This window comes from Bufo bufo, chromosome 3 (assembly GCF_905171765.1).
Source record: "Bufo bufo chromosome 3, aBufBuf1.1, whole genome shotgun sequence".
NCBI classification, from domain to species: Eukaryota; Metazoa; Chordata; class Amphibia; order Anura; family Bufonidae; genus Bufo; species Bufo bufo.
Genome location: NC_053391.1, coordinates 582,368,179 through 582,392,393, shown reverse-complemented (window position 1 = coordinate 582,392,393; position 24,215 = coordinate 582,368,179). Strand labels below are relative to the sequence as shown.

The window sequence follows — 24,215 nt, the reverse complement described above, 5'->3', positions numbered from 1 at the left end:
CTTTCACGCTTGTTGGGCGGGTAATTTTTTTTTTTTAATATGGAAATTTGGCTAAGTGCCACTAGACAGACAAACAGGATGACAATCAGAAAAGGGCAAAGACACAATGAGTTCCACACCAAGGGTGAAGGAGCGGGTCAGTTTGGGATGTGCTAGCCTGGCCCAGTTGTATCCAGCTACTGATGGACGGATTAGGGTCATTTGTTCAACCGCGCAGTCCCGGGTTCTCCAAAGGTTCAGTGTCAATGTCTTTGGCCGAAGAATATACCCTGCCAAGGAGTTGGCTCATATCTACCTCTATATGGGTGGTCTCCATTGTGTTGCAAAACCCGCAACTCTCAACATCCCCTGACTGCCACAGTCTGGGAATTGTAATCTTGCAAGGAGCTGAGGAGTCACAGGTTGGACACTTCTGACCGATCTAATTGATAACCCAGCTACGTTGGCCCTGACACGTGAGTCTTCCTGTGTACTGAAGGCTCAGGCTTAATCTCTGCTATCTGGGTTATATTAGGACAATAATGACGTACATCAACACAAACTTTTAGTTGAACTTGGCTCCCAGATATATCAAACCAAACATCACATCTTGAAGGAACTGTATGCCTTCTGCGATATAATTTTTTTCCTTAGCATTGCCGATTCAGCCTGTCTGAAATAACAAAAAAGATTCTCCTATATATTATTTTTTTCCAGAAACAGCGCCACTCTTGTCTATAGGTCATGCCTGGTATTGCAGCTCAGCCCTATTCAGTTAAAAAAATTGAGCTGTAATTTCAGACAAAGCCATGAACAAGGGTGGCGCTGTTTTATAGAAGAAAAAAATATGGACGACGTCCTTGTGCATTCCGTATTTTGCGGAACAGAACAGCTGGCCCCTAATAGAACAGTCCTATCATTGTCTGTAATGTGGACAATAATAGGACGTGTTCTATTTTTTTGCGAAACAAACATTCGGAAATGGAATGCACAAGGAGTAACTTCCATTTTTTTCCGGACCCATTGAAATGAATGGTTCCGCATACGGCCCGCAAAAAAAAACGGACACGGAAAAAAAATATGTTTGTGTGCATGAGCTCCACGTCTCATGTTCTATCTACTGATATATGGGACCTAGAATGTGAGCTGCTGGTACCCAGGGCTGACAACAGAAGAACGATGCTGTATACTAACGATATAATTATTATTAGGCGGGATCTGCTAGAGGTCCTGCACTCTTCCTGCAGGATGGTCATGGTTTTAACATCTTCTAGCAATTTCCTCACCACATAATGCTGAGATGATCATTTGCAGCTCCGACGGAGTCCCCGACAACCCTCATTAATGACTGTTTAAACTCAAGAGAAGACCTGTGGATGACCTGCCCTTTAAACTCTTGCCAACCTTCCCTTGTAGTCAAGTTCTAGGTGCCTTGCTTCCTGTAGAAGGCTGGTCATTGCCTTCTGCTGGACAGATGCCAGGCTGACGTTAACCTGATATATAGATATTTACAGCATTATAGGACACCCCTTTATCCGCCATCGAAGCAGCATGGAGGGAGGGTGGGAAAAGATTGGAAGTTAAACCGCAAAGTACAGTAAAAGTGCTGATGACGGGTTAAAGGGCGGATAAACGGAAATGGGCAAGCTGGGAATATTATAGGTTTGTGGGTTCTACTGGAAGCCTTGAAACCTGCCTCCCATATGATGTCCTGACAAAGGCCTTCTTATGCTGCCTTCTTCACAAGCTACCAGGATTCCTGCACTAGGGACAAATGGCTCCTAATGGCCCGCTAGGTTGTAAACATTTTATGACTGTTATAAATGTCTCTACTTTGAAGTTCAGCCTATAGACAAAGAATTTCCTCAATTTTAGAAATTTGGGCTGGAAAGCACTGTGTCATTTTTAACCCTCATTCCTGTCCCAGCTTTTTAAGTGCTTATTTTTATGATGGAAGAGGTGAGAGCTGGGTGAAGGGGCCTGGTTGCCTAACTTTTTTTTTTTTTTTCTGTCCCCTTGATCTGTTGATACCAGTCTGAGGCCCTCGTAAAAGTGCCTTTAAACCTCTCAAATGCTTCACTCCAGCCCCCTTTCCCCTTCACGGCCCTAATCCTTTTGTACGTGGGTTACGCTGTTTTGTATAAGAGCAAATGTTTGATAACTTTATTAGCGGAGTTAGCATCTTTCCTATCATACTGATTCTAATTGAAGATGTTTTGTCGGGTTAACGCCCTTTAGGATCAGGAGCAGACACAGGTCTCCTGGTCTTAAAAAAAATTCTAAAAATCTTCATTTTTATTTGCATCTTCTTACCAAACATTTCAGTGAGTATTCTGCCTCAGTGAGCAATTTTTTTTTTATAAAGGAAACTTAGCAAGTATTTGCCTCTCTCCCTATACACATGCATGCTCAGCTGTGCCAAGAGTGCACGGGTACAGGGAGAATTGGGAGAGGTAATTGTTGGCCAAATAAGCATTGGGCTGACAGGTATAATGTGTATGGTCAGCTTTATGTATATTCCCTTGGTGTCATCATCTTTTAGTTTTTTGTACATGGACCTGTGGCCAATTTAAAGGGATTGTCTGAGATTTTTATATTGATGGCCTATCCTCAGGATCAGTGAAGGTCTGACTCCCGGCACCCTAGCCGATCTGCTGTTTGAAGAGGCCTGTGATGTCGCTTTTATCGGACACATGGCCTAGGCACAGCTGATTCCCATTCAAATGAATGGGGCTGGGCTGCAATAACAAGCACAAGCCCTATCCAATGGATGGCGCAGTGCTTGGTAAGCTGAAAGGAAGCCACAACCTCCTCCAACAGCTGATCAACGGGGGTACTGGGAGATGACCTATCCTTAGGATAGAGGTATACAATTAGACAACACTCCAAAATTGAAGGTGAAATAATCAGTGATTTTTATTCAGCCGGACATAATGGTGCGTAATAAATTCAGGCAACGTTTCAGCCTATATGTAGCCCTTCATCAGGCTAATGAACAAAGATATAACAATAAATCCCAATTAACTAAATGCATCATTTTGATAAAATACATAGTTGTGTCAAATTCGGGTATACATGATTATATATGATCCATATCGTTGAAGAAAAATGAATTACATGACTAAAGGTTCATAGTTTTGCAATACATGATCCAAAAATTTCATATGGCAAATACAATTCATGCAACTGTATAATATATGCAGTATATTAGGTAATGTGAGGTATATAAGGGTTATAGTACCCCATATGGCAGAACCACCGATATAGCAGGAAAAGCAGGCTGAATAAGTAAATAACAGTAGATTATGAATAAATAAAAGTGGCAGTGAGAAAGTGAGTCCCTGAGGGGTATAAGGGACAAAACTAGCGGTAGAGAAGAGCAGAGACCGATAGTTACAGGTAAAAAAAAAGGCTGGGAAGAACAGAAGTTTCTTGAGCTTACCCTGGTGCATAGGCACAAACGTGTGGACGCCAGTGCTGGGATGAGGAGATGGTAAGCACCATCTTAAATAGTCCTGATAGGCGGAGCAGGTTGGGCGTGAGCACAAGAGCAGAAGCCCAATGAATAAACGCTCCGGAATGATGCCAAGGCTGGGAGGTGCGACCGCGCATGCGTATTAGGCACTGAGGATTCAGTCGCCATCTTGGATTAAGGCAGGAGCCGAATTTCACATAGGACGCCTGCAGGGCGCTACCGCGCAGGTGCTTGTCAGTGTGCAGAACAAATGGTGCATCATAACAGAGCTGGTAGAAGAGCCAAATCGTGGGCAGAGTTAATGGCCATATTTGATCAAATTACTGCAAACTGATATGGCAGTCCAGTGAGGAGTATAGTGAGACACCATGGTGTGAATGTCTTTACATAATGTTTGTCATATATATATCTCACCGCAAAGCCGATAAACCACTGGCAACCTGACAATTAACCGACCCAGTATATAGCGAAAAAAAGGGGGGGGGGGGTTGCCACCTCAAAGACAGCAGAAGTGAGGCCCATAGGAGCGTGCCTCACGAGTGTCACCACTCGGTATTGGACGTCAAAGGCCATGTAAGTAAAAGAACAAGACACGTAAGGTTAAAATATCAATATTTTATAACATCATTCATATTCCTATTCCATTAGAGGTCTTCAAAATGGCCAAATTAATCCCAACAGTAATCTTTATTATGACCAGCTGGTTGTAAGGTATTAAGGCGGCGGATCCAAGCCATCTCTCTCACCTGGAGCAACTGTTCACGATCCCCTTCTCTCCTCAGAGGGGGGACCCAGTTGATGATGGAAATGTAATTGGCTCACCGAATGTTTGTGTGTGGAAAAATGTTCCACTAAGGGGGCTTCAAGTTTCTTTGTACGTATTGGATTTGTGTTGGCATATCCTATCTTTAATTTTTTTGATTGTTTCGCCAACATATCCCATGCCACTTGGGCATTTGATAAGATATATGACATGGCTGGTGAGACAAGAAAAGTGGCCTCTGATATTAAAGATTTTGCCCGTCGATGGGTAAATGTCGGGCCCTTCGTGACATTCCCACACTGAGCGCAAGTAAGACAAGGATATGTGCCCCTAATGGGAGTACTTGTGATGGTTGTCTGGACGATTTTTGGTTTACAGGAGCCCAAATCAAATCTAACGAGTGTGTCCCTAATATTTCTAGCTCTTTTGTAGGACATTAGTGGTCTAGTTGGGAAGATGTTCGTGAAATTCCTTTTTAGAATGTGCCAATGTCTGAAGATAATCTTTTTGAGATCATAACTTAAATGAGAGAAAGTGGTAACACAAGGTATCCGTTTTGTTGGAGGTTCAGGGGCGGGTTGTTTCGGGGATAGCAGACTCTCTCTAGGTAAATCCTGAATTCTGTTAAAATGACCTTGGAGGATATGTGCCGGACTACCCCTCTTACGGAATTTATCAGACATATCACGGAGTCTGGAGTCCACCTTATTGGTATCAGATACGATACGTTTGACTCTCATAAGTTGTGAAAAAGGGAGAGACCTAACTAAACCCGGGGGATTGGTAGCTATCAAATCTGAGGAGGCTGTTCCTATCCGTGGGTTTGGTGTATAGGTCTGTACTGAGAAACCCATCCCTTACCTCAAGTCGGACATCAAGGAATGAAATCGTTGTCTTGCTGAAGTCCAGGGAGAGAGATGGAATCCACACTTGTGTTAATGGTTTCATGGAACTTAAGTAGGTCACTCTGAGAACCCTGCCAGACACAAAACACGTCATCAATGTAACAAACCTAAAGAAAAACATTCTCTTTAAATAATGGATGCGTGTATACCACCTTTTCTTCAAAATGGTTCATGTACTTGACAGCAAATGTAGGCGCATCGTTACAACCCATCGCTGTCCCTGACACTTGTAGGTAGAACTGATCCTCAAACAAAAAATAATTGTGTCTTAACACAAAAGATAGCATAGTGAGAATAAATTGTTGCTCTAAAGGTGAAAATTCCTGATGTAATTCAAGGTTTCCTTGACACATTGTATACCCTCTAAAGTAGGGATGTTGGTGTATAGGCTAGCAACATCCATCATCACCAGAGTAGAATTTGTCCAGTCAGGATGGATGCTTGGGATTTTATTTCAAAAATCGGTAGTAACTCTGATGAAGGATTTGCCGTTCTGGGCATAGGGCCTTAGAAGGCAACCCAACATCCTGGAGGTACTTTAACCCTTATATACCTCACATTACCTAATATATTGCATATATTATACAGTTGCATGCATTGTATTTGCCATATGAAATTTTTGGATCATGTATTGCAAAACTATAAACCTTTAATCATGTAATAGATTTTTCTGCAAGGATATGGATCATATATAATCACGTATACCCGAATTTGACACAACTATGTATTTTGTAAAAATTATGCATTTAGTTAATTGGGATTTCTTGTTATATCTTTGTTCATTAGCCTGATGAAGGGCTACATACAGGCTGAAACGTTGCCTGAATTTATTACGCACCATTATGTCCGGCTGAATAAAAATCACTGATTATTTCACCTTCAATTTTGGAGTGTTGTCTAATTGTATACCTCTGTTAATGCAAGTGTTCCCGAAGTGGAGCCGGGAACGAATCTAGGCGGTTACCCAGAGAATAGCCAGTTAATAGATGTGTGCTGTGATCATTTCAAATTGCACTATCCTTAGGATAGGTCAGCAGTATTAAACACCTGGACAACCCCTTTAAATCACTGGCATTACTAAGGCCGTTTGTGAATCTTTAAGCCTCAATATTAAACCATCTAAATCTAGAAAAGTTTTGTTCTTAAAGGGGTTGTTTGATTTAGAAAACTATTAGAGCAACTACAAAGGGAGCCTCTTATTTGGAGGATCTGGCATGTCTGTACAGTATATGGATGGCCAGGGTCGGACTGGCCCGCCAGAGTACCAGAGGATCCTCTGGTGGGCCCAGGCTCTGATATCATAATGGTCCCGAAAGATCCAGGAGGAAAAAAAACTGTAGGCTATCTTTGGAGCCAATCGCCTGCCACTAGGGTCAATTTCTGTGATTCAAAACACATTAAACTTTATTGATTTTATAGGGGTTGGGCCTTGACAATCATCTCCTCTGGAACGCCAATCTGACACCTCATTGACTCTTCTGAGATCTGTGTAATGCCTTATTTTCCCTGCAGTGGCGCTGCAGGGAAACTGAACATTTGAAAGATTCCTCCAGAAATTACCACTGATTTCTGGTGGTCCCAGCAGTCGGTCAACCTGTGGTCAACTGTGCCGTCTATCACAAAGGGATTGTCCAAAGCAGGTGCCGATTTTTATTATTTCAGGGGAAATGCCTTTTTAAAGCAATTTTGATTGGAAACGTGATACCTGAAATTTGCAGCTGGTATGCACGCTGGCGCTGGGTGTATCACCAGTATATATTTCCTATTGTGAAACTCATTTACGACTACATGTACTTTCAGTAACTTCAAAAATCAAAAAGGGCATCGTAGATCACACAGTTGTTTCCTCTTAGTCTTTTTTTGTAGCTATTTTGGGCTCCTTATTACAGTTGCCAATTTATTGACAATATTTTCCTTCTGAGATTTTGGCTTTCACCTTTTTATATCATTGATCTGTAACCTCATCCCCTCCCTTGGTCTGCCCCCCCCTTTCCCCCGCCATGTCTCACTTCCTCTCGTTCATACATCACGTTGGCATGGCAAAACAAGTTTTGTCACATTGTGCGTAAGGCAGTGACATGAACTTTCAGTGAAAATGATTGCAATATAGATGCTTGGAAGGAAGTCTGGCAGACACTTTGGCGCTGTGACATCACAAGGTATACTCAAGAGATATAGTGAGATGATGAAATGACAAGTATTACTGCAAATCGTCTTCCTTTAGGCACCTCTGATGGTGTCTATGGAAAATGAATCGGCCTTGCTTGGTAACTGATAAAACTTAACAGTCTTTAGCATCTGCCATTATTATGCTGAGGGAGACACCAAAACAATTATAGCTCACCAAAGGAATTATGGGTATTGATATGCAAATATATACCTACTCCACCGGTTATGCACCCAGAAGTGCTGGTTTCTTACCACAAATGCAGAGCCATAAATCCATTTTGTAGCCTGCTACTATCTTACTTACTTAGATCTTATCAGCGCCTGATGTAGATAAATGGCTTCTGTGGTGTATGGCTTGGAAAGCACCCAAAATCTAACTAGAATGTGTACGCCTTTGAGATACATGAACATCCATTGAAGGAAAATGCAGGTTTGTAAAAAGCTGACAAAAGTTGTCAACCGCATACCATGTCCGTGTCACCAGCTTCAATCATTAAGAACATTAGGCCACGGTGCGCAAGCTCACGTTTTGTGTCTGTGTGATCTGCTGACTGCATAGTACCACATAATCTGACCATACACATTAGTTGACCCACCAAATTCACTAAGTTGGACCAACCATCTGTTGTGTATGAGGCCTTCCGACTTTTCCGACGGCTGATGTTGGGCGAGTTAACGACCAGGCATGTTGGATATTAATTGCCTGGTCCTTGTATTCCAGAGATGTCAGCTATGGTATGGGCACACCCAGCTTTAGATGCCACCTTTTTTTTATGGGCTGAGTTTGCTTTTAGTCCTATTCCTGAGATGTCATCTCAGACGCATCCTATGAACAAATGGCGCTGTTTCTGGAAGATAGCAGCTATCTTTGACTTATTTCACACAACCCTTTTAAATAGGGTATTACATATAGAAAGATTACTTCACCCGTCCAGTGATTCAAAGGCCATTTGTTACAGGATCCTTAATGTTCCACAATTAAGGAACAGATCCCAGAAAAGGCTGGTCTATTCCCTCTGTCCCCTGTTAGTCCCTTGATGTTAGTATTTATTTATGTGGTGAGTCTGAATAAAATCGATTCCTCTTGGCACCAGCGGTGTACAGCATGAACCCTGAGTGGCACTGGATAGAGGGCTCAGGGTGACGAGATTTCGTCCTGCACATTCCACAGGTGTGTTTGCTGCCTCCATCACCATCAGTGGCATCAGGTTCAAGAGAATCCCCCTCCTTCTCCTCCTCTTCCTCTGCTGAAGGCTTGATTGTTTGTTTTGTTGTGTTCAGAAGCTATTAAGAAGGATTAGGCCCTGGACTGTAATGAGATCTGCCCAGGAAATGCTAGGGCAGATAACCAGCTTTCTCCAACAGACGGGATTCTTATGGAAATGCAAAAATAAAAAGGCATCAGAAGCTATCCTTGGGCTGGCACTGTTTATGGGTTTATTGCCATTGTTCATTTTAATTGCTGGAGAGATTAGACAGTAATTAAGCAGGATTCACTTATCTTCAGAGAACTGAGGAGCATTGGCTTTGCAAGTCTATTCCTGTCTTGAGCTTTATTTCAGCTTTTTTTTTGGGGACAGTGACAATTGCATCACACAACCTCCAGCATCAAACTGAGAGTAGATCGTGGGTGATCTTGGTTCAAAGCTGGGAATTGGCTTGCATTGCTATCTTCATTGTGTCAAGGAGCAAGAATATTATTCTTCTATATGTAGCGTGATATCACCCCACCCCTACCACTAGGAGAAGCATCGTCATTCCCCACCAACACAACATAGACTTTCTTCATTACATTTACCTATAAATCAAAGCTCTCATGCTCTTGAGTAATGCATTGTACACGATACATAACTGTGTCAGTAGAAACATTCTCATAAATATTATTAGTGTGAATGAGGGCCCAGGAGATCAGTGGGCCAACAAGTTGATGGTTACACCCTACACAAACTGTTGGCCATTGCCATAGATTATGTTCCACAATTCTGACAAGCCCATCAAGTGACATCATGGCACCAGATGCTACATCACCATTTTCTCCACCCTGGTTTCCAAAGCTTTTTCACACCACACCTAGTGGTCTACAACTTCAGATGACTTTATTAGAACTTAGGAGCCATAAGGCATCATCCCTCCTCAGCCACAAAGGAACCCGATGATACCTCTTCAGAAACCATTGTGTGTATGTTTTTTTGCATTTTTTGGGAGCATTTGTGTTTCTGACTGATGTGACACCTAAAAATACAGAGTCAGCAAAGCAATAAAGAGCTAAGCAGGAGTTGGGCAAGGCAGTCTTTTGTAATGGATCCCTCATTGTCATGGGATGAGGATTACTGTGAGCACTCAGGGTCCTTTTTTTTGTGTGATCCCGTTAAACTTTAATGATGTCAAGTGCATGTCGTGTGTAAAGAGGGGGTGGTCAGCCAAAAGAATTAGCTAAAGAATTTGCTGAAACTCTCCTTCCATTATACCTACAGAGAATGCTCAACAGATGAAGAGGTTTCATGTGGTTCTATTATTTACCAGTGTGAATATTTACTAGGGGGATCCTGTTCTTATTGAAGTTTATATAGGCTAGTTCGTCTTAGGTTTGTGAATTTTCCTTGTTTTGAAGTTGTCTTTTATAGTTTAACTCTTTTAAAGTAAAAAAAAAAAAAAAAAAAAAAAAAAAAAATTATAAGTAAAATCTGAAGACAAAGGCACAGATTTACTAATGTGATTGTGCCAAAAATTGCAACAATTTGGCGCCTCTTGGGTTTCTATACTTGTTTTCTGACATATTCATGCTTTTTTAGAAAAGGAGTGCGACTTAAAAGGGTTGTCCAAGTTTTTCCTAGGGTTGTTTCCATACAAGTGTATAGGAATGAGCCGTCCCATAGAAGTGAATATGACGGCTTACTTGTAATTACACCTGCTCATCGCTGTGAAGAAGAGAAGGCAGCGCGGCACGGAGCGCGCATTCTCTTCACCCAGCTGATCGATGGGGGTGCCAAGTGTCAGACCCCCGGCGATCTGATATTGATGACCTATCCTGGGGATAGATCATCAATAAAAATAACTTGGACAAGCCCTTTAAGATGTAACTTTTTGCACCAAAATTGCGCTACAATTATGATTTAAAAATCTGTCTCAAAGTAAGCCAACCAATAGTTGGTATAGAGTCGGAGAAAAGTGCCCATCCCTGCACCACATTTATCATCCAGCCTGAGCCTCTGTGATAAATCTAGTGCAGGTCTACACCACCTGTCTAAGTCTATACCATCTTTAGGATTAGGAAATCTGGGCCAAAGGTAGTTTGAATTATTGGCTTGTGATGGCCACGATGTCATTATTATCCATGATGTCATTAATATGCTCGATGTTGTTACCATGACCAGGCGTTACTCCATTGCTGCAGAACAGACGTAGACTGGACAGAGCTTGTGAAATGCCACTTTACGTTGATTGAGTATAGACTAGATGAGTCCTGAACAGATCCAATTTAGATGGTCGCAGGTGTAGATTTATGGCCTTGTCACTGTCTAGCCAACCACAGTGATTCATTATAGGCAAGCCAGGCTCTGCGCATTGATTGAGCCATGTCCTTGTGTAATGAATTGTTCCTGATCACTCTGGAGATGAAAGGGTTACATTAGTCTGTTAAAAGGTCTGATGAGTTCCCAACTTTCAGCCCAGAGAAGTCTGGCAGAGCCATGCACAGGCCATTGTCACTTGGTTTTACTACTGGTATATTGTGAATGGCGATGGAATTTTGACTTACGGATGTATTTCTGTCAAGGCCCTGCGGTCACAAGGCAGGTGGCAGAATAAAGACCCCGTTCTCATAAGAAGCGCTAGAAGATACTACAATTTCAGTTTAAAAAGGAATTTATATTACTGAACGGATTTAAATAGTCCCTCCATCGGCATGAACAGATATCCCGATACACTTGTTATTGCTTGCCATTAAAAGAAAAAAATACGGAATTTTTCTTTCTTTTGGGTACAGTTGTATTGAACAGCCAATTTTCAATAAAGATCCCAATGTATCTCAAGATTCCACTGTATGCCAAAAACTGGCATTTTGGCATATGTTTGGCTATTAAAAGGGTATTCTCATCCCAGAAACGTATGGTATGTTCCTTAAAGGGGTTGTCTAGGATTTTGATATTGACGGCCTATCTTCAGGATTGGCCAACAATATGAGTTTGGTGGTGGTCTGACCCACCCCGATCAGGTGTTGCATTGTAGCTTTGGCGCTGGGAGTGGGCGCTTCCCTGTTCATTGTGTGGTAGAAAGAGCTGGTGACTACAGTGCTGCTCCCATTTAAAGGGAATGTGTCAATAGAAAATGACCTATATTTTTAAGGGATTTTTGGTGACGTTATTTTAAATTTTCCATGCCAATATCTAAATTGAGACATAAAAAAACATAAAATCCTGCAGTTTGCGCACTGGCCACTAAGCCTAATAAGCCTAGACATCAGTTCTTGGTTTGTACTGCTCACTTTACTGTAGTTATCTGCTTATTCTTACGGGCAGGATTAGAATGACAAAGGTGCCCTCTGTGTATAGATCACACAGGATCCACTATTCACCATCCACCAGTAGGTGATATCAAATCTTATCTACTCTCTCCAGACCACTGCACAGGTCACAGAGCATGACTAGAAGACTCTCCCATAGAAGTCAATGAGGTCCCCTCCTGTCCATTGTGTCTGTGGCCCACGTGGCTGCTGTAAAGCAAATGCTCTCTAAGTGCTAAGAACAGCCCAGGCAAGATGGCCACCCCCATAATCATGTTCTGAAAATAGAATAAAAAAGATCTGTGATCAGAAAATAAAAAACGATTAGAAAAAAAGGGAAACGTGTCACTATCTGATTTTAACTGGCAGGAAAAAAAAATTCCCTTTAAGTGAAAGGGAGCATTACCGCAGTTACCATCTTTATCTATGATGCTGTGTGGCCCCCAGAACTACATAGTAACAGCTGATTGGCTGTAGGAATGTGGGTTATTGGTCCTCCTTGAGGATAGGCCATCAATATCACAACCCTGGACAAACCCTTTAAGTGTCTGAGATGGGACTACCCCTTTAAACCCTATATATGCCAGTCAAATACCTTAGATAGGGTGGGAATATTTCTATTAGAGTTGGGCCAGTTGCCTGCTGAGTTTTTCTGTGAAATGATGGTATTATTCATATGCTCGAACCCTCCGTCCTGACGGCATATCAAGGAAGAACCCAGCATGCAGCCAGCGCGCTAAGCTTGTGCTCTTCACATTCCAGAAATAATTCTGTATATTAGATTCACTGATGGCAAAATACATAAGAACCCCCTGTGCGCCCGTAATGTACATTTTCGCCAAGTGACTGGAAAGCGAGGTTCTCTGTGTAATATGGCCTGAACTGGTTAACTCTTGTAAGTCTTCTATATATATATATATATATATATATATATATATATGCCCTGGGCATTCTGCCTGGCGTAGAAGAGAGAGCAGTTGTAAGAGTTAATTAATTCAGTAAGTTGTCAGTGACCCGAGTTAACCTCCCAAGTGTCACATCATAGCACCGCCACGCGTGTTTTATTCAAGGTCACCGCAGATGAATGTAATTAAGCTGTTTATACAATGGAGCCTCACACTGCACACGTTATGTAACGTCCTCTCTGAGCGCTGGCGTTCAGGGGCTTTATGTTCCTAATTCACACCCAGTGTTATGTCTGCTTTCTCAGCAACGTCATATTTTGTCATCTCCATCAATGATGACTGGCGGAGAAGACTGCAGTGAAGATAAAGGTGCCCGTACACATCCAGCATCCCCATACACATGCACACTCAGCTCAGCCGAGTGTGCATGTGTGGGGAAAATGGAGTAAGCCACTGCTGGGACACCTCTGGCCGTGGCTTATCTCTCCTGAGAAGAAAAGTTATCCAACATGTCAGATCCTTTTTTACCCCAACATTTGATAATGTCGAATATACGGTTGTCTCTGTTGAGATTGATCTAATATCTATGACCTTCTTGAAGAGGACCTGTCACCTCTCCTGACATGTCTCTTTTGGTAACTGCTTGTATCCCCCGTGAAATATCAGTTCTGGAGTATCTATTCATTTGATTCTTTTTTGTGACACTCCTCTGTTATTCCTTCTAGAAGCTTGAAATGAAGATCCAGCTGGGTGTTACCAGTTGGGGGCGTGTCACTGCACAGTCTGACACCATAAAATCAGTGCTGCCAGTGTCATACTGTGCAGGTGCACACTCCAAACTGGTAACACCCATATGGACTGCTGGCAATTTTCATAGGAATGATAGGCTCAACATAGAGTCATAAGAATCAGTGATGGCCAGTTCGCAGTGTTCGCCTGCGAACACATGCGGGCTGCCATCTTGACGCACAAGTCCGGCGATGCACAGGTAAGCCCTTGCCTGTGCCGCGAGCCGGTCTCAAATCAAATGCGGTCAGCGGGAGCAGGCAGTTCCGAGAACAGCCCGATAAAGGCCCCCGGCGGCAGGCGAACACTGCGAACTGGCCATCACTGATTAGAATAAATTCTCCAGGTGAATGCAAGTAGTTACTAAACAGACAAGTCAGAAGAGGGGACAGGTCCTCTTTAGGGTCGGCCATCTTCAGAAGTGATCAAGAAAACTGTCTACACATTTACATGGGCCACTTATTAGGAACGAGAGTTGATACAAACCTTGGTGCCCTATATTGGCCTCTTACCCTCCTCTACAGGTGTTCTGTCCCCGGTGCCTGCCATGTGGCATCATCTTCAGACTTCCTTCCTTTACAAGAAATTGTGTCTAACCAGAATTAACATTTTCCGTCTCCTGGCTCCCGTAAGCGCGTGCTAATAGTTTGACTAATCAAATCAAATTAAACATGTGCCGCGGAGATGTATTATCTGAATCATCATCTCTGCAGAGTTAATCATATTAGCTGTCACTGAGAAGAGACTACAGAGATTTGTGTCCCCAGGTACCTCTGATGGATGGAAGAGCTGACACGTGTGCATCACCATCATCGTATCTGCCTTATCTCTGTCTAGACAAATCACAAAGAATATTACGTTCAAAATATATGATAGATAGATAGAGTTGTAGGCCCTTCAAACAACTGAATGGCAGGGGGGCCAAGGGTTGGACTTTCATCCTTCTGATATTGATAGCGTAACCCAAAAATACATCAGATATAAATGGATAGATAGATAGATACATTGACATGGGTGAGTAGAGATCTTTTCTCACATTATGGCCGAATGCACACGACCGTGGGACACGGACGTGAGCGGTCCATGGTATCCCGGCCTGGCATCCTGCTGAGAGCAAGAGCGCACGGCGTCATTGGTTGCTATGACGCCGTGCGCTTCGTGCCACCGCTGCAGTACAGTAATACACTCGTACACGATGACGCTGTGACGCAACCAATGGCGCCGTGCGCTCAGCAGGATGCCAGACCGGGATACCACGGACTGCTCACGTCCGTGTTCCACGGTCGTGTGCATTCGGCCTATTTCTGCAGATTTCGTGAAATATTATTTGTATCCTGAATCAAGATCCAATATGCTGGTACTCATTCTTATAACTCTTTTGAAGCAGTGTTCCTGCTCTAGATAGATAGATAGATAGATAGATACAGTTGAAAGAAAAAGTATGTGAACCCTTTGGAATTATATGGATTTCTGCACAAATTGGTCATAAAATGTGATCTGATCTTCATTTAAGTCACAACAATAGACAATCACAGTCTGCTTAAACTAATAACACACAAAGAATTAAATGTTACCATGTTTTTATTGAACACACCATGTAAACATTCACAGTGCAGGTGGAAAAAGTATGTGAACTCCTAGACTAATGACATCTCCAAGAGCTAATTGGAGTGAGGTGTCAGCCAACTGGAGTCCAATCAATGAGATGAGATTGGAGGTGTTGGTTACAGCTGCCCTGCCCTATAAAAAACACACACCAGTTCTGGGTTTGCTTTTCACAAGAAACATTGCCTGATGTGAATGATGCCTCGCACAAAAGAGCTCTCAGAAGACCTACGATTAAGAATTGTTGACTTGCATAAAGCTGGAAAGGGTTATAAAAGTATCTCCAAAAGCGTTGCTGTTCATCAGTCCACGGTAAGACAAATTGTCTATAAATGGAGAAAGTTCAGCACTGCTGCTACTCTCCCTAGGAGTCGCCGTCCTGTAAAAATGACTGCAAGAGCACATCGCAGACTGCTCAATGAGGTGAAGAAGAATCCTAGAGTGTCAGCTAAAGACTTACAAAAGTCTCTGGTATATGCTAACATCCCTGTTAGCGAATCTACTATACGTAAAACACTAAACAAGAATGGATTTCATGGGAGGATACCAGGGAGGAAACCACCGCTGTCCAAAAAAAACATTGCTGCACGTTTGCAATTTGCACAAGAGCACCTGGATGTTCCACAGCAGTACTGGCAAAATATTCTGTGGACAGATGAAACCAAAGCTGAGTTGTTTGGAAGAAACATACAACACTATGTGTGGAGAAAAAGAGGCACAGCACACCAACATCAAAACCTCATCCCAACTGTGAAGTATGGTGGTGGGGGCATCATGGTTTGGGGCTGCTTTGCTGCATCAGGGCCTGGGCGGATTGCTATCATCGAATGAAAAATTAATTCCAAAGTTTATCAAGACGTTTTGCAGGAGAACTTAAGGCCATCTGTCCACCAGCTGAAGCTCAACAGAAGATGGATGTTGCAACAGGACAACGACCCAAAGCATAGAAGTAAATCAACAACAGAATGGCTTAAACAGAAGAAAATACGCCTTCTGGAGTGGCCCAGTCAGAGTCCTGACCTCAACCCGATTGAGATGCTGTGGCATGACCTCAAGAAAGCGATTCACACCAGACATCCCAAGAATATTGCTGAACTGAAACAGTTCTGTAAAGAGGAATGGTCAAGAATTACTCCTGACCGTTGTGCACATCTGATCTGCAACTACAGGAAACGTTTGGTTGAAGTTATTGCTGCCAAAGGAGGTTCAACCAGTTATTAAATCCAAGGGTTCACATACTTTTTCCACCTGCACTGTGAATGTTTACATGGTGTGTTCAATAAAAACATGGTAACATTTAATTCTTTGTGTGTTATTAGTTTAAGCAGACTGTGATTGTCTATTGTTGTGACTTAGATGAAGATCAGATCACATTTTATGACCAATTTGTGCAGAAATCCATATCATTCCAAAGGGTTCACATACTTTTTCTTGCAACTGTAGATAGATAGATACAGTAGATAGATAATAGATAGATAGATAGATAATACATAGAGATAGGTAGATAGATAGATAGATAGATAGATAGATAGATAGATAGATAGATAGATACGCTGTAGATAGATAATAGATAGATAGATAATACATAGAGATAGATAGATAGATAGATAGATAGATAGATAATAGATAGATAGATAATACATAGAGATAGATAGATAGATAGATAGATAGATAGATACGCGGTATATAGATATCCAAAAACAAATGATGAGGCAGCACTCCAATGTTATTGAAGGGTGTTAGACCCGTTTATTTCCCCAGTCTAACACCCTTCACTGACATTGGAGTGCTGCCTCATCATTTGTTTTTGGATACTGTCTATGGATTTTTACCAGAAGTCCAGGAGGGATTGCACCCAACTTTACCATTGACTGTGCTGCTGCCATTCTTTGTTTGTGATAGATAGATAGATAGATAGATAGATAGATAGATAGATAGATAGATAGATAGATAGATAGATATTAGATATTAGATATTAGATAGATAGATAGATAGATAGATAGATATAATTAAGCTGATCAACGAACACTGACTTGTACAATTCCCATCTAGGTGAATGCACATATGAAATGTTGAAGTGTTTGTCTGACCAGAGGGAAATCTTCTTTGTATCAAGTCAGATCAGTTTCAGGTATCACTTTCTGAAGGCCTTTTATATTGAGGACCCCCCTTCCCCCACTGACTCTGGCATGCAATTACTATGCAAAACCTCCCAGCCTGAGCGCACAATTCCAGAGAGCAGAGTCATTTTCACCTCTTTAGGATAAGACAATGGCTGATATTCTAAGTCAACTAAACCCCCCCCCCCCCCCCCCCACCACCACCACCACCACAAACACCTCTGTCTTACTGCATTTCAGTCTCTTAGCAGGCAAAAGCCCCAACCTCCCCCCCCCCCCCCATTCTTCACTCCTTTATATACATACAAAGGGACATGGACAGAGAACTGCTGATTAGGATCTTCTTGCTGTTATTTACTTGGGGGAAAATGGCAGAGCTGAGCCATCAAGGAGATAAGCTCAATGGTCAATCCTCTCCAAGTCTGTTTCCATGACGCTCAGGTGGTGATAGGATCATGCTTCTACCTCAATTATAGGATGACTAATGGCCCGGGGGGGAGAGGTGGGGGCAATGGCCACTAATTAGCCTTTAAATGAGGTCCACTTCTTGAGTGGCTATCTCTGTACTGCTGGCCAGAAGGCAGGACCATGCTACCAGTATGTAGACACAGAAGCCACTCTGCACCCATCCATTAGGGGTTAGGTTCTCTTTCCATCTGCCTGATCCATCCTGTGATGGACACCACTGAGGTACAACAGAGCCTGTTGGGTTCTTCTGTGGTGGCCATGGTTCTTCAGAATCCTAATGGCATATCTGTTGCAGATGTGAGCAATGCCTAATCCCCAGGATGATTGCCCTGTCCATCAGCAGAGCCAGTGATGTATATCACAGGACACTGCGTTATCTCTTACCAGGAATGAGTTAATAACAGCGTGTACCCGAGGGACCGGTTATGTCAGTTCTCGATTTGGCAGGATCAGGAGAGGGGTGTTTGCATTGGGGGAGGTAGAACTCTCCCCCAGGTGTTGAAAAGCTTTTCAGTTTAGCCCCGCTCGAGCATTTCAGCTATTGTGACAGAGGAGCAATCATAGCTATAACATTCCTAAAATACACACCCAGCTCACACAAGTAAGCACACAGTCATACAGGAAAATACATGCACAAGCACATCTCTGCTGCATGGCCTCATGCACCAAGGCTGGAAAACAAACATGGACGTGTTGAAAATTCTGAACATGCATAGGTATAAGCTCATAGACAGAGGGCCTAGTGTGGGATATCTGCCCTTCTATCACAACAGGTTTACAGGGAGCGTCCGTTTTTTAACAATAGCTGGTTTCACTAAGTCACGTGCCGAAACTTTCTAAAGTTGTCTTGGAGTGGAGAGAGTGCTGAGGTCTTTGGAGTCCGCCCAATGGGATATGTCTGCAATGGCAATATGGGAGCTCTATGGAGTTTACGTACATGACTCTGTGGATAGCCTATGTATACAGAGGCCGCAAAGACTCAGTGGGGCAGATTTACTTATCCTATAGATGGTCTAAGCTTAGACTGGCTGTCTAGACCTGCTTCAGATTTATCACAGGGGCTCAGGCTAGATGAGAAATGTGGTGCAGGGATGGACACTTTTCTCTGACTCGATTCCAACTATTGGTTGGCTTACTTTGAGACAGAATTTTACGACAGAATTGTAGTGCAATTTTGGAGCTTGATGTTGCCTATTAGGTAAACCCGTCCCATTGTATGCAAAGCCACACCCATTTCCAGTTAAGCCACACCCCTTTGTTGGTTATTCGAAGATGGTTTCACTAAACCGAGATGGCACAATTCAGGCCAGAATCTAGGTGCACTTAATTAAATACGGGCCAATGAGTAGCTATTACCAATTTACAGTATAGTGCAAATTGGGCCAAATTTCTAAATGGCACACATGACCTTAATGTATACATTTGGCACGTGGGGCATGTGATGTTACATGCTTTTCTCTTGCTTAAGGTGGGCATGTATATTAGATGAACATCGGTCAAACTTACCAAGTTTGGCAGGGCAGAACCAAACGACTACGTAACGTATATGGGAATATCCCGAAAGGATTGGGCATGTTGTATTTCAGGGGACAGTTGGATGCTCCCCACACACATTAGACTGTCGGCCAAATCCTCTGTTTTCGGTGTGTTCGGCCAACAATATACTAATGTGTATGGGGGCCTTTGGGTTTATGTCCACCTTTACACCACCTCATAGCTGGCGTACATTGACAACATAAATTTGGAGCATTTTATGACTCCTCTTAACCACATCTCTAGAGTCCATATCCATTATTATATTGTCGGCTGAACCTCCATTTCTAGCGGGGATGGCTGACAATTTAATGTGTATGGGGACCTCCCGCCTCTCCCTGGAAAATGATGTTGGAGGAGAGGAGAACTGGGCAGATTGAATTTTTTTTTGCTCCTTCCTATCATTTTCATGGAGGATAAGCCATCACCAGAGGTGACAGTGGCTTCAGGCCCCCATACATATTAGTGTATTTTCAGCCGAACCCTTTATAGGCAGCTCCCAACTCTTCCCCAATGCGAGAAAAGGATCGGGCAAGATTAATATTTTTGCTCAATCCTTTTGTTCTCCCAGGAGATAAGCAACCACCACAAGTGTCTGGAAGCTGTGTTCTCCACTCTCAGCATTGAATACACAGACATGTTTGGCCGAGCTGAAGATATATGTGTATGGGGGAGACGTGAGAAATTGCAATTGTACGGTCGACAGCTATTGAATATGTATGGACGTGACTTCTTCTCTCTTCCCATTGAAAACACAGACACGTTTGGCCAAACCAGCATGTATGTATATGGAGGAGTCCGGAGACATTGCGATGGGTAGAGCAAATGTTTGGTTGGCAGCTGTTGAAGATGTGTAGGCACCTTTACAAGAACATGGATTTACTGTCCTTTATTATTGTTATGAATGAAGGACTGAATCAGTCATCTGGCTTTACATCCATTGACAAGTGTTTAGATCTGTTTACTTAGCATTTCCTCCACTGTAAATCCAATCTAATTGGATTTTGATTCATTTGGAATAATCCTTCTGGAGAGGACAAATGGTGCAGCTGTCTGTCAACTGGGTTTACAACGAATTCAATGAGAAGAAAAGATCTAAAAGTGTGGGCAGTTAAATCTGACCTAACACATAAGATAGTTGTTTGGGCAACGGCTACCCTCCCTGGCTCAGTAGAGGGAGAAGTGGCTGCCAGACACATCTGTTGTCGCTTATCACCCGGTATTGGAGAAGTTAAAATCCAGCCAGTCCAATCCTTGTGCCACCACAATAGGAGACGTTTCAATCTTGTGTCCAAGACTTGCTCACCCTGGTCCATGGACCTGTTGTTTGTAAAAATCACAGTCCCAGTAGTCCCTGTCCCTAATAGCTGCCCTAAGGGACTTCAGAAGATATGTGATCTTCAGGACTGTCTTGTGCTTGCGTATTTCAGCCAGATTTATTAGTATGAACCTAGAGAACTCAACATAAATGCTTATCAAATAAAGACTGAACTGCACAGTTAGGACTTTATAAAAATGTTTTTTTTTTTCTGTGTGCAAATTTAAGGCAGGGTAGAGAATTCTTAATAAACCCGGGATACATGGCCACTAAAGTGTTGTTCTTGGCCTCCGTTTGTCTATACTCTATAGGTCTCTATGGCTGCCGCCAGCCTCTGGCTCCTGATAATGTTTGCTCTGCGGATAATTCTGAGCAGAGGACGAGTGTTTGCAAAGCAAGGATTGTATTCAATAAACATGTGTTCTCAGGTCTTTTGTTTTAATTTTCTAGATATACAAAGAGCACAATGTAGAGTACAAAGGGAACAAGAACCATAGGGGAGCAGGATGTTCCAGGATATACTAAATAAGCAATTATAAAGCTTTGAGATCTATCAATGAAGGCTTCTGCGAAACTGTTCAATACGATGTTCAATTATTTCTGATTTATAAAGTACCAACCTATTCTGCAGCGCTGTACACAGATTGCACCCTCTTACAGTTTATTCTCCGGATTACAGGACACATAGAGTTCCCCAAACATATTAGATCTTTGGCAGATCCCGCACCTGCCTGTTCTGTATAATTAGCTTTAAAGGGTCACTAACTTTAAAGAAAAACTTTTGATATGTCATAGAGACATACTAAAAGTTTACATTGGTCTGAGTGCTAAGACCCCCACCTATACTTAGAATGAGAAGAAAGAAGCACGTACATTGCACTCTCTACTCGCTGCACAAGACGTGTTCCATAGAAGTCTATCTCCATACTTCTCTCCCCTCATTCAAATGATTGGTGGTGGTCTCTCAGCCCTCAGACCCCCACCGATCAAAACGTTTGATGTCTCAATGACATATCAAGCGTTTTTTGAAAAGTTGGTGACCCCTTAATCATATCTCTTTCTGAAAAGACTGAATTTCAATCCATATGGCCGTCATTGTAGCTACCGTGACATGAGAAAAGTTGTCTAAAACACCCAACATGACAACCAAATGGAAAAACTCTCTACCTACTATCCATAATACATTACACACTGCCATATTGCTACATAAGGAGAGATTTTCTGTAATGTTAAGCTGTCCATATACATCAAAACCTGTGAGCCAAACTATTCTTCCCAGCGCGCACATGCACGTACGGCTTAGCCATGCATGCTTGTGTATGTGCTCTCAATTGGGAGAGGCCAGTAAGCCATAGCCAGGCACCTCTGGTGGCAGTTTATCTCCAATAAGAGCAAAACGAACAAGGGAGAGTCACTACACCCCCATAGATATATGATAGTGGGCTGCTGCCACCAAAAACTGTAAGTTCGGATAACTTTACTTCTATGTGTATTATGGGAACCTTCAGAAAACCACCAGGAGAACCATAATGGAGACCATTTACCAAAGAGTTACCTAAGAAATGATGTCAATGTATCCTATAATTTACAGTTTAAATACCTTTAAATGTGAGCACCCTTAGATAATAAAACCTGTGGCTTGTCATAGTAGACATAGGGTCTCACTTGGTAGTGTACACCGTATTACAGATTTTTCTTTGAGGAATTGGTTGGCCACCAGTCCTATGAAGGACCTCTACACAATTAGTGTGGTATCCTCCATGAGAGGAGAGGAATTCAGGGGCTAATTGCATTATGGCACCTGTAAAATGTAGTAGGTTCAGAAAAGCCCCGTCATAAATTGCAATTTTGCCTACAGTTTCTTTCCGTGTCATGTGGCAGTGATGGGTTTCAGATTGTGTATTCCGTTTCTTGGATTCCTCATCAGGCTTTTGTTAACTTTTCAACGTCGTATGCTTTTCACATCTCATCCAGCCCTTTTATACATTCTTCCAAGTGGCCACTCTGGTGCTTCATCCTCGCACACATCAGATAGCTGTGTAATGAACACCTTCCTTTAACCTCACCACTCCGTCTCTGTCATCCATTTCTGTCTCAATGAAAAGCATCATAGAAGACAATGCTGGAACTTGATGGATGCCCCTTGCAAAATTGATGAGGGTTAGCTGCTAATTGTCAAAGGAAATGTAATTACAGTGATTTCTTGAAAGATCACCTCTGGCTGATTCCTTATAGGGGTTGTCTCACTTCAGCAAATGGCATTTATCATGTAGATACAATTAATACTAGCCACCTACTGATGTACTGAGAGTCTTAATACTGCTTCCTTTTCCATGGCATTATACACTTCTAGTATCCAGGGGCAGCGCAGATGGGAGGTGGCCAGGACGGGAGCTGCTGCGCATGCGTGCCTATACCTATGTTCGCTCCCATGGTCTTGGCCACAAGAGAGGCCGGCGCCTTTTCTTATAGTGTGCAAGCACGACCACCGCTGCTGGATTGCAGGGTGGTCATAATGAAGCCAGCAAAGGAAGCAATATGGACAATCACAATACATTAGTAAGTGCCTTTTTATTAACTGCGTCTACATAATAAATGCCATTTGCTGAAGTGAGACAACCCCTTTAAAGACTACAATACCTGCACTTTATTGCGTTATATTTGGTAATCTGAAAGCTACCAATGAGCTTCATCCTTGTTGTGCTAAACTATGTCCTTGGATGCATTCACAAAATATTTTGTGGAGCCCCTACACTCCCTAGAGAGAAACAGAATAGGTAATGAAATGTGCCTAATATTAATACTCTAAATGTGCTTATATAATACCGGCATTCAGTATCAAAAGATACTGAAGTAGAGTGCCATAGAATACAATGCAGTGCGGAAATGTTTTTGGCTGTGCGACTTTTCTGACGCTGGCTATTGCCATGTAGGCCCAGCCGACTGCCAATGGAGCTATGCATGGAAAGATCTATTATACAGGCCACAGTGTAAGGCCTCATGCACACGACCGTAGTTTTCAGTCCGCATCCGATCCAAATTTTCTGCGGATCAGATGCAGACCTGTTCCTTTCAATGCTTCTGCAAAATATGTGGACTGCACACCATGTTCTGCCCGCGTCTGTATGTCCGCAAAAAATGGAACATGTCCTATTCTTATCCGTTTTGCAGACAAGAATAGGCATTTGAAACATACTGTGGCAACTGCGGAAGGGAAAATGCGGGATGCACATGGCCATTATCCATGTTTTGCGGATCAGGAAAAACGGACACCGCCGCGTGCATGAGGCCTAATCCTGATTATAATGTGTAAAAGCATAATAGAAATATACGCTACCAATAAAAAACACAGTGATAAAACAATTTAATGAAAATGTAAGAAAAATATAGCGGCCCCATGTAGGTGGTAATGTGGGATTCTTCTTGGCCTGTTGCGGGAGCCCCGTCTCTTAACCTGGCAGCGCTGGAATGTGCTTCTCAGGGCATTGTAACAGGAAATTCTATGTGTGTTGAAAGCTCGGATAAAAAGCATCTGCAGAGCTGCCCCGAGGGATGTTCTCGGCCTAAGGGGGCTGCGGAGGCTGGGTTACATTAGGGTTAAGGCTGCCTTCTTTCCCCCTCTCCTGGTTATTTTGGGCTGTGCTAAATTAGTAGCACATGTCTTTGTGATATTCACATTGCAACTTCC

The 24,215-nt window shown here is 42.7% G+C and overlaps 1 protein-coding gene across 3 annotated transcripts in view; it reads left to right on the top strand.

Moving 5' to 3' along the window:
- Positions 1-24,215, top strand: part of RARG (retinoic acid receptor gamma) — a 230,756-nt gene that overhangs the window by 191,418 nt on the left and 15,123 nt on the right. The window contains exons 1-2 of one of the 3 annotated variants that reach the window (XM_040425797.1): positions 7,628-7,634; positions 23,483-23,486. The exons of the other annotated variants lie outside the window; for them this stretch is intronic. The gene's annotated coding sequence lies outside the window, so the exon portion shown is untranslated. Of the gene's footprint in view, positions 1-7,627; positions 7,635-23,482; positions 23,487-24,215 lie in introns of those variants that run through there. 3 annotated transcript variants of the gene reach the window in all.